We start from the raw sequence: 17,322 nt of genomic DNA, 5'->3' as shown, positions 1-17,322 counted from the left end.
CAAACTCCCCCTGGCCCTCCTAGGCTTGCAGGATGGAACCCCCCTGGCAGTGAAAGCCTCAAGTCCTAACCACTGGACCACCAGGAAATTCCCACCGGCCTCTCCCACCCCATGTCTCCAGCCAAGAGTGAGTGGTCCTACTGGCCAACCTTAAAGACCCTTTAAGCTCTTTAAAAACTACTTGGAGATGGAATCAAGTTTATTTATGGGGCTTTCCTGGCCATCCAGTGGTTAGGTCTCCAGCTGGACATGGGTTCCATCGCTGGTCTGGGAACTAAGATTCCACAGCCCTGTGGCATGGCAAAAAAAGAAAAAGAAGTTAACTACTAAAATGGAAATACAGGAAGACTTGAAAACAATGAGAAAATTCTTTTTAAGAAGTTTGTCTATCTAACAGTGGTTATCAGATAGATTCCACAAACTTCCCAGACCCCTCTCTCTTTGGTGACCTCATTTGAAATACTCATCCATTTTCTGCCTTGTTCTTTGTTAATAATGCATTTATGGTTCTGAAGTTCCCTACAGTAAGGCTTTAGTTGCATCCCACACATCTTTTCTACTATTCAATTCTATTTATTTTAAAATTTCCATTATTATTTCTCAATTGACTAAAAAATGATGTGGAGGTACAGGGTCAAAACAGTTTTGTTTTCTTTTCTTTTTCAGTTGGGAGATAGGCAGTGCAGTCAAAGTTACAAAATCCAAAAGGCCTAAAAGGTCTATAAAAAAAACTATCCCCTCTTCCCCATTCCCCTCAGCCAGACACCCATAAGCGACTAATATTAGTCATTAACTGAGTTTATATCTCAGGTATAGCTCAAAGTGTGTGTAGATGAGCATATAAACATATATTCCTTTCCCCCTTCTTAGACAAATCCTATGCCTTTAGTTCTGAAATGTGCTTTAGTTTGTCCTTAACAATACATATTAAGGATTGTTCCACATCAGTATGTAAGAGCTTCTTCATTTGTTTTCACAGCTGTGTAGCATTCCACCATTTAAACCCATATACCATTTTCTGAAGGCAATGGCACCCCACTCCAGTACTCTTGCCTGGAAAATCCCATGGATGGAGGAGCCTGGTGGGCTGCAGTCCATGAGATCGCTAAGAGTCGGACACGACTGAGCGACTTCACTTTCACTTTTCACTTTCATGCACTGGAGAAGGAAATGGCAACCCACTCCAGTGTTCTTGCCTGGAGAATCCTAGGGACGGTGGAGCCTGATGGGCTGCCGTCTATGGGGTCGCGCAGAGTCGGACACGACTGAAGCGACTTAGCAGCAGCAGCAGCAGCAAACCCAATTTAGTTCTCTATTGATGTACATTTATGTTGTCTATGGCTTTTCAAATTGATAAACTGTTGCCTTAAAAAAGAACACCTCTTTTCACAGAGATTATTTCACACTGGGCAAGTCTATCACTAGAAGTGGAACTGCTAGGTCAGGTGTCGCTAAGTCGCTTCCGTCGTGTCTGACTCTGTGCGATCCCATAAGACAGCAGCCCACCAGGCTCCCCCGTCCCTGGGATTCTCCAGGCAAGAACACTGGAGTGGGTTGCCATTTCCTTCTCCAGTGCATGGAAGTGAAAAGTGAAAGTGAAGTCACTCAGTCGTGTCCGACTCTTAGCGACCTCATGGACTGCAGCCCACCAGGCTCCCCCATCCCTGGGATTTTCCAGGCAAGAGTCCTGGAGTGGGGTGCCCCTGCCTTCTCCAAGGTCAAGTGTATGTGCATCTAAATTTTGATCAGATCATCAGATCAGTCGCTCAGTCGTGTCCAACCCTTTGCGACCCCATGAATCGCAGCACGCCAGGCCTCCCTGTCCCTCACCAACTCCCGGACTTCACTCAGACTCACGTCCATCAAGTCAGTGATGCCATCCAGCCATGTCATCCTCTGTCGCCCCCTTCTCCTCCTGCCCCCAATCCCTCCCAGCATCAGTCTTTTCCAATGAGTCAACTCTTCGCATGAGGTGGCCAAAGTACTGGAGTTTCAGCTTTAGCATCATTCCTTCCAAAGAAATCCCAGGGCTGATCTCCTTCAGAATGGAGTGGTTGGATCTCCTTGCAGTCCAAGGGACTCTCTAGAGGCTTCTCCAACACCACAGTTCAAAAGCATCAATTCTTCGGCGCTCAGCCTTCTTAAATGTTGATAGCTATTGACAAATGCTTTTCTTTGAGGCTGTTCCAATTTATATACCCAGAAGCATAGCATAAGGTTCTATTTACCTCTTAGTTTTGCCAACAGTATGCTACCAAATTTTTGTTCTGTTGATCTATGAGTGAATAATGGTATATTTTCACTTTAACCTGAGTTTCTCTTATTTTGAGTAAAGTAGAGCAACTTTTATATGTTCTAAAGTTATTCACATGGATCTTGGTTTCTAAATGCTATTCTGCATTAAAAGAAATTAGCACTCCTTGGATAAAGGGCTGATTCCCTGGATAAAGGGCTGATTCCCTGGGGCAGGGAAGATGCAAGACAAGCCTGGAGCATCTTGTAGTGTCAGAATTAAAGAAGTGCTTAACCGACAAACAAAAATCCAAACAACCTACAATAATAGGGGACTGTCAAAGAGTCGCAGGAGCCAACTGAAAAAGCTCCCAGTGGCCAAATCTGGAACTATATGAGCAGCAAGCTAAATGCAGTATTGGACTACATTTGCAACTTTTCTGTACATCTAAAATTATTCCTAGAGAAAATGTTTAACTTTGAAAAGTTATTGTATTTCTTTTTCTAATGAAGAGTTTGGTTATCTCCTCTGTCAATTTTTTTGAGGGGTGGGGTTGTAAGTCTTTTTGTTTATTTGTAGGAGTTCTTTATATATTAGGATTTGGCTGTAATGTGAATTATATATATTTTCTCCAGTTTGGCTTTCTTTTTTAAATTTTACTAACAGTCATTTTTTCCCACCCAGAAATGTTTTAATTTATATAGTCAAATTTATTCATTTTTGGGTATGTTTCATGGCTTTTAAATTTGTGTTGTATCTGGGAATTCTTCCCCCTTCCAATATTATAAAATAATTCTCCCATAGTTTACTCAAGTGCTTTTTCCTTAAGAAGTGTTTAGTTTTTATATATTTCCAACATTATATGATACAAACTTTTGATTTCTAAAACTGTATCAGTTAGATCAGTCAGGAGACAGAAACCACTCTAGTTATTTGAACAGGGAGAACTTAATATAAAGAATTCTTAACTAGACATCCAAAATTGATATCTAGGTAACAGACAAGGTAAAGAGTGAACTTAAGGTATTGGGTGATTAGCAACCACAGGAAGCAGCTAACCCTCCCAGGGCTGAAAGAACACAGAGTAGAAACCGGAATTATTAAACTCAGAAGAAGGTCCCTCCCTCAGAAGCTCAGAGGAGGGCGCCTCTTCTAAACCTGGGACCCACACCTCTGAGAGTTGCTGGCTGCCCTGGTGTCTCTGAAGGGTAAAGTGAGAGCATGAAGTTGGTTTGCAAGTGCTAGAAAAAACTGTGTTGTCCTAAAACAAAACAAACAGAAGAATGAGTTATTTATTATTTTACCAGCAGAATGAGTTTATTTGGGAACAGCAAAACATTGCAACTCACATAAACAATCTACTATGAATGACACGGAAGTCTAAGAACAAACGGGAGGAATGCTTTTTTTATAGAGAAGAGGGAGCTGGGCGGGGCTATTATAAACAAAGAGTCCATTGGAGGAAACTGGGAGCTCAGAGTGTAGTGGCTTTTCATTGGCTGAGTATGACAGTCTCTCATTGGTTGGGCTGTTGCCAGGCGGAAAGAAATTCTTCCTTTCTCCGGATGGGTGGAAAGGAGCAACTTTCTTCCTACCAGGTCTGCAACTGAGGTCAAGTGGCAGGGTATGAGAGCTACCCCTTCTGACTACCTGACTCTGTTTCAAATGAAGTTTCTGTTTATTAAATTTTCACAACTGCATCCTGGATCCCACTGCTGCTGTAGGTGGGAACTGCTGCTGCTGAGCTGAAGATTTGCTAGGATAGCGTTCTCCAGAACAGGAAGCAAACAGGAAGTATTTAGTCCTCTCTTCTTCCTCTAGCTTTGCAGTGCCTCTCTAGGGCCCGCTCTGAGCAGAGCCTAACATGGACCCTGCTGACAGAGCAGAAGCGTCAGCAGAGTTCACCAGCCCTGGGATCACAAAGCCAAATAGAGAAGGCTGATTTGGAGCTGAGATAATAGTTTCATTACTGACCTGTTTGCTTCAGTGGCTTTTGCACACTTCAGTCCATCCTCTTCCATGTTACAGTGGGGCAGCAGACTACAGTGGCCACAGAAAAGTGCCTTACCTTGGTTTTCTAATCTCTTGAAATGAGTCAATATTAGTGCAGGCTTACCATAATGCATGCTTACTCATTGATTTGCCCACCATTTCTTCTTCCATCGCAGACCTTTTCATATATGATTATTTTCCTTCTTCCTGAAGTACCTCCTTCAGAATCTCCTTTGGTTGGCATCTGTTGCTGGTAAACTCTCAATTACTATTTGTAAAGTCATTATTTCACATTAGTGGCACTTGGAAAACATTATTATACTGTCTTCTGGCTTCTGCTGTAGCTGGTGATAAGTATGCTTTCAACCTACTTGTCATTCTTTTATTGATTATCTATCTTTTCAAATAACTTGATATATAAGTGAAAAGACGATAAGGTATATTAAAAAGGACATTGATTTGGGAAAAAACAAATGGCAGTCAAAATCTTGCCTCATCTCTGAGACCTTAGGCAAGTTTCTTAACCTCTGAGTCCCATGACTTCATGTTAAGAAGGAATCTGTACTCTGAACGGTGGTTATGGATATCTGAGAAGCTGCATACATGCCCTGGACACATAGAGACACTCTGCTGACATGGTGATGGTCATTCCCAAGGATTCCATCTCTTTTCACATTTTTATGACACTTAACGGTTAAATTTGAGTCTGTCAACAATGATGTTTAGTGTTTATTTTGAAATGTCAAAGCACAATTCCAAGTATGGCTCACTTTATTATTTTCTGTTGATAGAATTTTCAGTTCTATTGATAGAATTTTCTTTGTGATTAACTTAACAAGGAAACTTACAAGCCTCTGATTAATTAACTTCACAGCACCAACTACAGCACCTCAAACTCAGAATATTTTCATGTCAAAATGGGACAAAAGAATAAAGGGAGTTTTGGGTCCCTCTTTGGGCAAGAGACTGGTAATTATCCTCTGTTACTATCTAAAAAGCACCACAAGGGTCCTGTTCAGTATACAGCTGTGGTCAAAACAACAGCAAGACAACTATCCTTGAGCTTCAGTGCTTTGTAAACAGTTTTTTAAATCACAAACTTTGATTTCGAAGTTTTCCTAAAATTGTGGTCATATTTGTATGTGTATTGGACAACTTGACATTCAAAACAAGCAGTTGCGCTTTGAATTAAAAGTAGGATATTCATCTGGGGAATTATTTACCTTCAGCAGAGTTGGCTGCCTGCTCATCTAGGCCTTTTAACAGCTCCGCTATCCACTGACTCATCTGTGTTCCTCTGCAAAGAACCCTTCTCACCTTCGCCCTCACCACTCAAAAGTTGTGCTCATTTTGAAATCACACCTTTCTCATCTATTTTAATGTATTGACATTGTACAAGGAAGAAAAGACAAGCTATATTGAGAAGTAAATTGTGAGAGGATTAAGGAGTCCTAAACTATTAACCTATGAAGGTTAGTAATGAGAATGTCTCCCTACTCCTTAAAAGTATGGATGCAAAGGGACAGTGTTCTTGATTGGAAGAGAAACCATCACTTTCCACCTAGTTACTCAACACGAAAGTAATTTAATCCTTTTCCTGAACCTTGTTTGCCCAACAGGACACTATGGGCAGATGTTAATATTTCCTGATACCTCTTCTCTTTCTGTTCTCGGGTTGTCTTTGTGGATGACGTCAACCTACTTGCTCTGGGGGCCTATGGGGCTCAGCCTACTGCTGAGTTACTTAGGTGGTGGTTCGATCACTGGAGCAGGAATGACCTGAAAGATTGTTCTATGATCAAACTAGTGGACACTCAAATTATGTGTGCTCTGGGACCTTCAGGGACATTTTCTGAGTTTGTGATGATTAAGATTAAAAATCACCCTGGCTATGTTGGTAGCTGTAGAAAGAAAGAGAAACCAATGGGACATTATGGGTCATGATGTTTTGTGTGTTTCTAAAAGTATACACTGCCACCTGAAGGGGTTCACCACAGGGATGGACACTGCAAGTGGGTGGCCTGGGTTTGGGCCATTCTCCCACCAATTCATCCAAATCCTTTCCTCCCACCTTCTGGGTCTTTGCTCCCTGTTTCCCATCCTGCATCCTGAGAACCCCAGTCCCCTGTCTCAGTCCTTAACTTCCAAGTGTATGAACTGTCCCTGATCAAAGATCCCGTTTCCCTGACCCCAATCAAGTCCTCTCCCAGTGGGTCTCTGCTATTGAGAAGAATTTAAATAGGAGCAGTTCAAAGAATTGACCCTTAAAGATCCTTTACATTTTCCAAGAGAACTTTATAAGCTCGAAGGAATCTCTATGCACGAAAATTTTTTTATGTGAGAATGTCGAAAATGGCTTGATTCAACTAACTGGATATTTTCAGCTGTTCCCCTCCCGACCTCAAGTTGGTCATTCTGTTTTTTTTAAAACATTCCTTCTTTTGATGTATCACTTCTTCAGGGAATCTCTCTGGTATTTGCCTCCTAATCCCTGACCTCTATATGACCTCCTAATCCCTGACCTCTATATGACCTCCTAACCCTGACCTCTATATGACCTCCTAACCCTGACCTCTATATGACCTGTGACACAGACTTTGACTCAGCACTGCTGTCAGCACCTCTGGGCCACTTAAAAGACTTTTTTTTTTTCTTTAAAAAGACAAATAAATAAAACACTATATTGCTCCAGGTCTCAGACTTCAGTTTTGCTTTGTCTCCATCATCTGTACTTACCTGTTTACTTTTCCCACCCCTTCAGGTCATGTACAGATGTGAGAATTGGACCATAAAGGAAGGCTACGTGCCGAAGGCTAAGTGCTGATGCTTTCAAACTGTGGTGCTGGAGAAGACTCTTGAGAGTCCCTTGGACAGCAAGGAAATCAAACCAGTCAGTCCTAAAGGAAATCAACCCTGAATATTCACTGGAAGGATTGACACGGAAGCTGAAGTTCCAATACTTTGGCCACCTGATATGCAGAGTCAACTCACTGGAAAAGACCCTGATGCTGGGAAGTATTGAAGGCAAGAGGAGAAGCAGGCAACAGAAGATGAGATGGTTGGATGGCATCATCAACTCAATGGACATGAGTTTGAGCAAACTCTGGTAGATAGTAAAGGACAGGGAAGCCTGGCGTGTTGCAGTCTGTGGGGTTGCAAAGAGTTGGACATGACTTAGTGACCAAACAACAGCAATCAGGCCCTGGAAAGGCTGAATCCATGAAGTCATGACCTGGAAGTTCAAGCAGGGGGTCACTGGAACCTCCAATCTATAGCTAGTTGGTCAGGAGCACAGGTGACAACCTGGGTCTGTGACTTGCATCTGAAATGGGGGAAGAGAAGGTGTCTCATGGGACTGAGTGAGCCCTTTATCTGTGGGATCTCATGCTACTCCAGGTAGACGGGATTGAGTTGAGTGGCAATACACCCAGCAGGTTTCTGGAGAATTGCTTAGTGATGTGGAGGAAACCTACTGAACCCCCTTAAATTGAAATTGATTCAGAATTCCTTTACATACGGTCTAGTCTGGAAAATGTCCCTGGTGCATTTGAGAAGAACATGTATGCCATTTTTGTTGGGTGGAGTGTTCTGTATATGTCCATTAAGTCTAGTTGGTTCATTGTGTTAAATCCTGTTCCCTTACTTATCTTCCATCTGGTTGCTCTATCCATTATTGAGAGTGGGATATTGATGTCTCCAATTATCATTGTAGAATTGTCTACTTCTGCCTTCAATTCCATAAGTTGAATTTTGATGGCCTGGTATTAAGTGTATGAGTGTTCATTCTTGCAGGGGTTGGGGTCATTTTAATATGGGATGAAAAACCCCTGTGATGGGGGGCATGCCCACTGTGCCCTCCAACCACCAAACACAGTCTACTTGATCTGTGCTTTATCTTTATTGATTGCTTTCCATTTATAAATGTTTAGTCTCCTCTAGATTTCTGGGGTTTATTTTTTTCTCTTCTTTAATTCATGTGCAATTTATTTTCATGTGTGATGTAAGGCATGGATCCAACTTTCCTTCCCATATTGTAGCCACTTGTCCTGGAACTATTGCTAAGGACACTCCTGCTCTTTCACTCATATTCAGAGTGAATATGATGCACTCTGTTATTTCTGACAGGCTGTTTTCTTCACTGAACTGCTATTCATTCAGGAACAGAATCAGTATGAGTATATATGGTTGCAAGTAGAAAACCCAATCTGAAATGGGTCTCAATGGGCTCAAATCAAGTTGTCAATGGGGCTGGTTCCTCCTGGAGGCTCCTAGAGAGAGTATTCCTTGCTTCTTCCAGCTTCTAGAGGCTGCACCTCTGTGTTCTATGCCAGCAGTGTGGCATCTTCAAATCCCTCTCTGCTTCTGTCTTCATGTCAATTGATAACATCAGGCCCACCAGGAATAATCCAGGATAATCTCCCCATTTCAAGATCCTTAATTTAATCACGTCTGCAAAATCTCTTGCCCATAAGGCATCATGTACAGATCCCGGGGATTAGGAGCAAGTATCACTCCTTGTTGTCCCAGGGGAAGGGCAGCAGCTTATTCTCCTTGTGGGAAGTGGCAGGTGGGGGCCGGGGGGACAGGAAGGGCTCTGGGGGCAGGGCAGAGGAGGTGGGAACTTTCCAGAAAGGCTCACTAGACTTGGGGCATAGCTGTCAGCTCAGCGCTGTTGTGATCTGGGTCTGGAGGGTCCTGTGATCCAAGCCCAAGCCTGCTCTGTTTGCCACACAACAGGCTGATAATGGGAGATGAGTTGTTGGGTCAAGGAATAATGACTTTAATCAGAAAGCTAGCAGACCAAGAAGATGGTAGACTAGTGTCTCAAAGAACCATCTTGTCCTAGTCCAAATTCGGGCTTCTTTTATATAGAGTAACAAGAAGGGGCGTGCTGACCAATGGCTGAGCGGGACCGCTACAGACCGCACCTCCCCGCCCCTATTACAAGCCTGTTTCCTTGTTGTCAGGCCTCTCCCCTCCCCTTGCTCCACCTGGCCCCTCTCCATCCCAACTGCCTCTTGGCTGGTCTCCCACCTCCATCTGGCCCAAGCATTGCAGCCAGAGTAAGCTTTCCAAGGTGGAAATCTGAGTGAGTCACTCAGCTGAAAATCCTGCTGACATCTGGGTTACCCTTTGGGATGAAGTCCCACATCCCCAGCCTTGCAGTCCCCTTCTTCAGGACCTGGTGCTCATTCTCGCTTCATCTCCCAGGCTGTGGAGAGAATTACCTTTCTCCCGTTGTTCCAGGCTGATTCTTGCCTCTTCACCTTTTTCGGTGTGGTTCCTTCTGCCTGAGGTCCTTCCTCTTATCCTTCATCTGCCAACTCCCATTCATCCTTCCCTGGTGGCTCAGCTGGTAAAAAATCTGCCTGCAATGCGGGAGACCTGAGTTCGATCCCTGGGTTGGGAAGATCCCTTGGAGAAGGGAAAGGCTACCCACTCCAGCATTCTGGCCTGGAGAATTCCATGGACTGTATAGGCCTTGGGGTCACAAAGAGTCGGACACAACTGAATGACTTTCACTTTCACTTTTCATTCATCCTTCAGAACCCAGTTTGACTGTCACCTGCTAGGTGACACTAGGGATACTTGGGGATTGGCCAGGATCCTGCGATGCCACAGAAATGGATTCAGTCTGGTCCACACAAACAGGGCAGGGGTGGTCCCCAAAGGGCTGATGCTGTCACAAGGGAAAAGGACACTGGACATGTGGGGACACTGCCCAAGTCTATGCTGCCCTCTCTGGTCCCCAGTGTGGGCCTGGAGCTCCTGTGGGAATGCACACCAGTCCTGGCACTGACCACATCGCATCTTTGGTGGCTGGATTCTTCCCTGCCTTCCCGTCCCTGTTAGCGCCTGTTGAAGACCTGGCCTGGCTCAGCTGGGCCCTCTGGGTTGGCACACAGCTGCCAAGTGTCCAGCACACAGCTGCCCCCAGATGGTGGATGTGGCAGGGGTTTGAGGGGCAGTTAGAAACTCAGAAACACAATGAACTGAGAGGTCTGGGAGCTGTGAGGGGGGCCTGAGGCCAAGGCAGATGGATGGTAAACAGGCTGGGAAACAGTCCTTTCTGTTCAGGGTTTTCTTTCTCGAGAACAGGGGAGACTGGTGGTGCATTCTTTGGGCAAGTGTTTGACAATGTCTAGGGAGACTAGGCAGATGCTCACACTCTGTTCAGCAGGTCCACCCTGTAGACACAACCCAAATGAGTGTGCGTCCCACTGAGATGTTACATGAGGCCCCAGAGCAGCTTCGTTCCCAAGAGCCCCAAACTGGAACGAACCCTAATGTCCCTCTTGGTGAAATGGACTCTTTGTGGACTATTCACAAAATGGAAAGTTCATGTTAGAATTGACTCGTCCTACACCAGTTGGGGGTTGAGAACCCTCATCCAGCTAAGAAGGAAACACCAAATCTGTTTGGGGAACACTTTTAAATCAGAGGAACTTAGAATTGAATTTAGATGATGAAGCAAATAAAAATGATAGCATTTATCTTTTTGTGTTGAGATCAGAAATCTGTTTGTATCTTTGGCATTTTTAGAACTTAGAAAGTTTAAGCAAATTGGGCAGATTTGAGTGTTAACATCAGACTTGCAATTCTAATTTTAAATGTGCTCTTGAGTCATTGGTTTCCACCTGTGATTGTAAAGCTGAAATCCTACGAAGTGGTAAACAGTTTTTGAATATTTAAAAATCGCCATAATTATAAGTTTAATATACCTGATTGATAAGGATCACTTAAGGACTTGGGACGATTTGTTAGTCAGATAATTGAAAAACTTAGAAAACGAAATACAATACACTTTGATTGCAGCTTAAAATGTTTAAAGGAGTTTAATTAACTAAGTAGGTAAATGCTGCAAACATTAATCAAAGTTTGCCTTAAAAATGATTGTTAAAATTGGCTGGATCTATTCATAGAATAAGATTTGTAAATTGCATTTAAAAGCTCAGTGAAGAATTGGGACTTAAAAACCAAAGTATTTCTGAAAGTCTTCTCTCTGCCCAGAAGCTGCTCTCAAACATGCCAGAAAAATCCATGGGTTGGGACCAGAAGGAGGCTGGAGGGGCGATGACTCAGCAGCCACCTGCCCAGCCAACATCCTGGCCCAATGGGGCAATAGGTCTGGCAGGTGGTGCCTATGAGGGGGTGATGTGAGCCCTGGATCCAGGCTCCCACCTTCCTCTCTCCATCCCCAACTCGGAGACACTCCCTCAAAGCAGCCTCTAGGATCTGCAGAGACCGGGGGTCACTAGATGTCCCAGGCCCTGTGCCTCACAGCCTCTGTGAGAAATGAGCCTGGACCCCCCCTGACACCCTCTGGTCTTCAGAGCCTCTCGTCTGCTCGGCGTTGCCTCTGTGGTGGGCAGAATACGTGTGTCTCTGTGTTAGTTGCTCAGTTGTGTTTGACTCTTTGTGACCCCATAGACTGTAGCCCGCCAGGCTCCCCTGTCCATGGAATTCTCCAGGCAAGAATACTAGAGTGAGTTGCCATTCCTTTCTCCAGGGGATCTTCCCAACCCAGGGATCGCACCCAGGTTTCCTGCATTGCAGGCAGATTCTTTACTGTCTGAGCCACCAGAGAAGCCCTGATGGGCAGAATAATGCCACCCCTAAAGATATCCAGGTCTTAAACTCTGGAATCTGCAAATATTACCTTAAATGACAAAAGAGACTTTGCTGGTGTGATGGAATTAAGGTTTCCATGATTAAGGAGTATTATCCTGGATTATCTGGGTGGGCCCTAAATGTGATCACAAATGTCCTGGTCAGAGAGAGGCAGAGAGAGATTTGCTGAGAAGAGGTGGCGTTAGAGTACTGAAGCAGGAGGCTGCGCTCCCAAGCACAAGACATCGAGCTCTGGAAGCTAGAAAGGGCGAAGAGGAAGATTTTCCCATGAGCCTCTGGAGGGAGCAAGTCCTTGCCGTCTGCCTGATTTCAGCCCAGGAAGACACTGTGACCGCTGGACTCCAGGCTGTCAGAGAAGCAGCGTGTGGTTTTAAGCCGCCACGTTGGTGGTCACTGTCCCAGAAGCAGGAGGAAACAGGTACGCCAGCAACGAGCACGTTCTTGACCTTGGCTCCCTGTGATGCTGCTGCTCTGCTCGGGGGGTGCCCATGGCCCTTGCTGACCCTGTGGACCGAGTGGGGGGCCTGGGGAGATTTCAGTCCCTCCTCTTCCCCAGCGAGCTGCTGACATCTCAGTGTTTAGGGGAGGACATCTTGGCACCTGTCCCAGTCATGGGTGCAGGGTTCCCTAACCAGACCATGGTACCATTGTCAGTGGGTGTGGCCAGCGTGGGAATGAGCTCAGAGCCTCTGCAAGTCTGCAGGCGGCCCACCCTGGGGCCTGGCTGTGGGTCCCTTTCTTCATCTGCCGGTCCCTAACGCAGCCTCCCCTGCAGGTTTCCTTGCAGAGGCGGAGTGGATTGCACACTGGGGCTGAACCACAGTGGTGGCCATCTTCGCCTGTCACTACCGGTGAGCCTCAGACTGCCGGGGACCCTAGGCTACTGCATGCCAGACTGGCACCTCCAGCACCTCACCGTCTCCACCCGCTTCCTGCACTCCTGGCAGGCGTGGTCTGGTTCCCCTGACATCTCAGGGATGCCTGCTGTTAGATCAGGGGAGACAAGCCAGACATTTCACAACCAACCCCAGAGGCCACACCAATTCACATCGCAGTTAAGCTGAAGTTCACAGGCAACAAAGTGTGATCCAGGGATCTCCAAAGGGCGCTGACCTGCTTCTCGGGGAGGCGCGAGACAATCAATCTGTTGGGGTAAGGAAAGAAATGTCAGAACTCCCGTTTGTATTTATTTTTAGCTCATTCTTTTAAATGTCCACTTCTTTAATATCTTTTATATTAGCTTTAATGTATTAGAAGTTTAAGGATACTTCTACAACTGAATAACATAAAATTCGGCTTTCCTGGTGACTCAGTGGTAAAGAACCCACCTGCCAATGCAGGAGATGTGGGTTTGATCCCTGGGTTGGGAAGATCCCCTGGAGAAGGAAATGGCAACCCACTCTTGTATTCTTGCATGGGAAATCCCATGGACAAAGGAGCCTAGCAGGTCCATGGGGTTGCAAAAGAGTTGCACACGGCTGAGTGACTAAAAAAAAAAAGCAAAAAACATGAAACGATGAGACTAATGCTTTAAACTTTTCACTTAATGAAGCTGATGAGTAAAGAACATTTTTACCCCGCTAATCTAGCTGTCAAGCATTTATTAATTATCTACAATAGGCAAAGAACTGTGCTAGATGGTGGGGGGGATTTTTAAAAAGAGAGTGCATAGGATATGGTTTCTAGCAGAGAGGTTAGACGTACTGCTCTGAAGGACAGCTTAGGGATAGTATTTGTAACTCACACCACAGACAAGGGTTAATTTCCCTAAAATATAAAGAGCATTCACAAATCAACAAGAAAACAGCTAACAGTCTAATTGGGGGAGGGGAGAGGCTGGGCAGAGGAGATTCACAGAAATTAACTATAAATGGCCATTGAATATGTGAAATATGCTCACTCATCATAAGTGGGACACATGTCAAAAGAACCCTGAAATACCAGTTTCCCCCCATCATGTTTTCCGAAATCCACAATGTGAGAGCAGGCGCCAGTGATGGCAAGGGAGGCAGGTCATCTATTACAAAAGGTGGCAGCTTCAGGATTACACACACACACACTTCCAAACTGGCCACTCATCTTCTGGGAATTTACCTACCAATATACACCCCTGTGGCAAATAAATTGCATATATCCATACAGGGGGGTCTCACTTGGGCTTAAAGAATTAGGAAGCTCTATATGTTCAGATGGGCTTCCTGGTGGCTCAGTGGTAAAGAACCTATTTGCCAATGCAGGAGATGAGGGTTCAATCCTTGGGTTGGGAAGATCCCCTGGAAAAGGAAATGGTAACCCACTCCAGTATTATTGCCAGGAAAATCCCATAGACAGAGGAACCTGGTGGGCTGCATACAGTCCGTGGGGTTGCAAAGAGTTGGACACGAGTGAGTGAGTGAGCATGCACACACGCACCCACAACAGGTCAGACCCCTGCATAGGTAGGGAAGCAAGCTGGAAAAGGAGCCACAGAGCCCTACTCCAGGTCTTCACAGGGGCCATGTTAAGCTCTCCAGCCTCAGTTCCTTGTTGGGAACGAACACTGCCCAGCCCTTAAGCCCTGGGCTCGCCGGACGCCGGGTTAACACAGGGCCAGTAGTTGACTGTCAGTTGCTGGGGATTTTCCAGCACCAGGCTCTGTGCTCTGGGCTTCACATAGATTAGCTCACGGAAGCCTCACAACAGCCCCGTGAATGGGCTGCTTTCTGCATCTCAGTTTCCAGGTGCTGAAAGTGGGGTTTAGTAAAGAGGTTAAATAACTTCATGTCGCACAGTGACAAAGCAAGTTTCCACCTAGCTCTCTCTCTCCAAGCGAAGTGAAAGTGAAAGTTGCTCGGTCATGTCCAACTCTTTGCGACCCCACGGGCTATACAGTCCATGGAATTCTCCAGGCCAGAATACTGCAGTGGGTAGCCATTCCCTTCTCCAGGGGATCTTCCCAACCCAGGAATTGAACCGGGGTCTCCTGCATTGCAGGCTAATTCTTTACCAACGGAGCTATCCAAAGCTGAACCATATTCCTTTCCTTATGGACAGTAAGACATCAAACACATCTGGGCTGGTATGTTGCTATTTCTTATTGGGGTCCCCCAAAGCACCCAGTTCCGGAAGGGGCTGCAGCCTCACGGGCTCTGCTGTCCCATGGGTTGATTCTGGCTGCAGGTCTGTCCTTCCCGTGTCTCGGGAACAAAGCACGCGGCAGATGTGGGTGCAAAGCAGCGTGGGCAGCACTGCTGTCCTGGGCAGCAGCTGGGAGATGCCGCCCAGCCCAGGGGAATGGAGAAGGGCTGCCACGCAGCGCAGAGGGGCACAGTCCCCTAGTTCTCCCCAGTCACCCTAAGCAAGGAGGAGGAATGCCACACTACCCCTCAGAGAGGCTTTCCATCCCCGGAGTTAGAGGAATTCCCCGTCCCCCTCCGAGTCTTATTTTCGAGTTGGTGCCGTCTCTTGTCCTCTGCTGGAGTGGAGGCTCTGAAAGACACAGCCTGAGGTGCATAGCCTTAGGCCATTTTCTGTCTTTTTTTTGTTTGTTTGTGTGTTTAGTCGCTAAATTGTGTCTAGGGGATTCCCAGGTGGTCCTAGTGGTAAAGAACCCACCTGCCAGTGCAGGTGACTTAAGAGACACGGGTTTGATCTTTGGGTAGGGAAGATCCCCTGGAGAAGGACATGGTAACCCACTCCAGTGTTCTTGCCTGGAGAACCCCATGCAAGGGTTGGAAAGAGTTGGACATGACTGAAGCAACTTAGCAAGCATGCACATTCTATAAGTCATGTCTGACTCTTTGCAACTCCATGGACTGTAGCCTGCCAGCATCCTCTGTCTTCCACTGTCTCCTGGAATTTGCTCAGATTCATGTCCATTTGGTCAGTGATGCTATCTAACCATCTTAGGCCATTTGTTACTCAACAGGAGATGTCTGTTGAATGAATAAACTGAGACAGGAGGTAGATGCCCTCCCCTACATCCCCTGGGTGAACAACTGGAGTTCATTTCCTGTGGACAGAAGCTCCAAAATATCAATAGCAGGACAATCGAGAGAGGAGATTGGGCTGTGCCAGGATAAAAAATAAGAGACCACATATCTCTCATTCTTGAAGTCAAGGAGACCTTGTTGACTAGAAAGCTCCTTGGAGGTCAAAAGAGGAGTGATGCCAAGGCTACCCAGAGGCCTCTTCAGTGGAATCCATCTCGGCTGAGACACACATGGGCACACGCGGGAGGATCCTGAGATACACCACAAACAGACTCAGAACCACGCAAATCAAAATAATTGGCCAAAGGAAACCTGGAAAAGATGCCCCATAAAAGTGATTCAAACTACCAGGAGGGTGTGACTCTCTCTGAGTCCGCCTCTATGTCAGTCCACAAGTACCATACTCTTTTCCTCCTAATAAACTTGTTTCACTACTTTCTGTCTTTGTGGGAATTCTTCTCTGCAAAGGTGAAGGGCCAGGGTCCTTGTCACCGACCACTGGTCTAGTGGCTAGGATTCAATGCTGCAGCCCGACCTCAGCCTCTGGCCAGGAACTGAAATCCGGCTTCAAGCCGCTGCACGCTGAAGCCACCCAAGATAAAAAGGAAGGAATGGATGAGCGTAGAGTCCATCCCAGCGCTCTGCTTGCTCCCAGGGAGGAGGACCATGAGGGGACCCCAGGGCCACCACTCAGGGAGGGCATAGACCTGGGGGCCTCAAGCCCTTCCAGCTCTGTCTCACACCATCTGCTCCCCATCACAGGTCCTTCATAGGGGAGGCGTCAGGCGTGCCAGGACTGGAGGTTGTCAGCATGGGGAAGCTGGAGGCGGGCTAATTTGTCTCCACCACCCCTTAGAAAGGGGCACCCTATGTGATCAGGGGAGAAGGTTTGGCTTTCTCTGGTAGCTCCTAAGTTAGCAGAGAACACAAGGGCCGCTGGTAGTTACCGAGCGAGTTCTGTCCCTGTGGGGTTGATGTTGCAGAAGCTGAAGTTTGGCAGGTTTGCTGCGGCTGGCGCTGGGTGCTATTTTTATATGTGGTCTGGCCTTGGTGGGTTTGTACACTAGTCTCTCACGATCCGCCGTGCCCTGGGCTTGCCTGGTGCCCGGCTCCTCCCTTTCCGTGGGGTTGGTGGTAGCTGGGGCGCCCTGAGGCTGTCTGCACCCGCTTCCCGCGGCCCTGCAGGCTGTGGCGGAGCCACAGGGGTCCGCGAAGGGCAACAGCCGCCTGCAAATCTGCTGCTGCCGGACCTGCTCCGGGCGGAGCCGGTGCGCTCGTCACTCCCTGAGCTCCCCGCTGAGTGCGCAGGGCAGGCGGGGCGCCGTCGACCTAACCCTGAGCGGCAGCCCCTCCTTCCACTTGCAGCTGGCTAACTGGTAGCGGTTCACGTCTGTTGTTCCTGCTTAGTAGGAAAGAACGGATCGTGATGCCAAGGGTAGAGCCCGGTTGATTCGCTGGGAGCTGCGAGGACTCCCGAGGGGGTCTGGGCTCCAG

At 46.7% G+C, this 17,322-nt stretch overlaps 1 long non-coding RNA gene across 1 annotated transcript; it reads left to right on the top strand.

The window, feature by feature from the left end:
* The first annotated feature begins 12,006 nt into the window (after nucleotides 1–12,006).
* On the top strand, nucleotides 12,007–16,261 carry LOC129653596 (uncharacterized). The gene is made up of 2 exons (XR_008715173.1): nucleotides 12,007–12,275; nucleotides 15,765–16,261. It is a non-coding gene; the product is annotated as an uncharacterized LOC129653596 (long non-coding RNA).
* Nucleotides 16,262–17,322: the final 1,061 nt, after the last annotated feature.

The sequence above is a fragment of the Bubalus kerabau genome, chromosome 5 (genome assembly GCF_029407905.1).
Source record: "Bubalus kerabau isolate K-KA32 ecotype Philippines breed swamp buffalo chromosome 5, PCC_UOA_SB_1v2, whole genome shotgun sequence".
In the NCBI taxonomy this organism is placed as follows: Eukaryota; Metazoa; Chordata; class Mammalia; order Artiodactyla; family Bovidae; genus Bubalus; species Bubalus kerabau.
The sequence above is the reverse complement of the archived record's forward strand: the minus strand, read 5'-3'. Positions and strand labels throughout refer to the sequence as shown.